Genomic DNA, 1912 nt, shown 5'->3' on the forward strand with positions numbered 1-1912 from the left:
TCTCCGCTTTGGGAAAGTCCTTGGAAGCCATACTGAGCTCAATAAAACATCAGAAAGCAGGTTGCAGCCACACAATGCCTTAGATAAAATGGTTATTACTTAGCTATAAAAAGATACACGTGGGATCTTTCAATGTCTTCTTCATTTCAAACTCATAATGAGTTAATGAACAGTTATTGCTCTCCTATTTGGCTGTGGTTTATATGAGATACCACATTCCTGTTCATTTCTGTAGCTGACTGGGCTGCTGGAGTCACCTTACCCAAGATAGTAGTTGTCAATGCTAGTGGGGACCCAATGAAAGAGAGAAACTAGGAGAACCGTTATTCAGCACAAGCATTTCTGGCCTAGGGCATCTATTTGGGGAGTATAGAGACACCAGTTTCATTCATAGCGAAGGTGCTGGGGAAATTAAAACCAGGAGCTGACTTGTGAATGAGCAGGAGAAACTTGAACACCAAAGGGAAGCAAATGTCCAGAGCGGTACAAGATTCACCGAGAAGAGTCCCATGAGAGACAGGGAAGGACTGGCTGTTGGATCCCCCATGGGAAACTGGCCAGGCTCACTCACAGTTTTCCCTTTTTGCAAGGTGCATGTGAGTGCTTTTCTGTGGCTTGAAACTCAAGGAAATCGGGCTGAGCATCTTATGGAACTTGCAGGCAGCTTGGGCTCAAACGTGACTGCTTGTTTCCAGCTGATCCATCTGTCTTAGGTCGGTTAACTTTTTCTGAATGGATGTTTGGCTAGTGCCTGGAATAAGAATTGTGCTCAGTAAATATGAGCTTCTCACAATCCACACTTTCCCCACTGTCTCACGGCAGTCTGACTATTAGTCACAGTGTTGTTGAAATCCAGTTCAACCATAAGATTCAGGGCGATGGAGTGTATGGAAAGACTGTAAATTGTAAATGGCAGTTGGGTCTCTGTGGCTGTTGAAAGCATTCTAGATATACTGAAAGTATAGGGGATACAGTGTGTCAATCACATACATCTTATTTAAATGACTCTAGTAACCCTGGGTTTGGTATAGGCAGGAGATCTCAAAATCCTCTGTAGATTCTGAAGGATAGCTATCCTTCTTAAATCAGTTGTTTTCAAAGTGATAATCTGCTGAACAGCAGGGTCATTATTTGAGAACACCTTAGAGAAACACGTTCCTCAGGTGACTGGCTCAGAAATTCAGGCAGGCAGTTGACCTTAGACAATTATTATAAACAGAGGAGCCACCTCCACACCACCCCTGCAGACAAGCAAGTTCTAGCCAGAGGCCCCAGAAGAGCACACAAATAAAGACCTAGCCCTAAGAGTCAACTTCCAGTAAGTTACCAAGGCCAAATCACTTGTCTGTACATTCTGTAGGACATGGCAAGGGAAGCCCATGGCCAGGACCACCTATTCCAAGAAATTCTTAGCCCTTGGCTTTGACCCAGAGTGGCATCCGACTGGCGCTCAGACCCTCAGGCTGCCAGAATACATTTTCTCACCCTCCATCATGAGAGAGGAACAACTCTTAGGAGTGCCTTACACTGATAAACAAACTGACGAACATTCATTAGCCAGCCTGGGCAACAGCCTTACTATACCTCATCGCCTGGTCTCCAGACTTTTGAGACTGACTTCAGCATTCTCACAGGAGAGAAGCAGTGGCCCTCAGGAGTTCCAGGAAGTCTTCTCACTTCCACTCTAGTCTCCCTTCCAGAGAAAGGCTTCACATTGCTTCTTGCCTCCATTTCTTGGTCTTCCTCAGTCCTTATACCCACCTGGCTTCCATCACAGCAATTTCAGGCTGAAACTCCTCGCAGTGAAATAACCTGTGCAGTGAGGAGACAAGTTTTTCCAACTCTCCAACAATTTGGGAAAGCAATGATGCCATTGACTGAATTTTCATTTTATTCATGTTTTATTATCTGA

The sequence above is a fragment of the Mus musculus genome, chromosome 11 (genome assembly GCF_000001635.26).
Source record: "Mus musculus strain C57BL/6J chromosome 11, GRCm38.p6 C57BL/6J".
Classification (NCBI taxonomy): domain Eukaryota; kingdom Metazoa; phylum Chordata; class Mammalia; order Rodentia; family Muridae; genus Mus; species Mus musculus.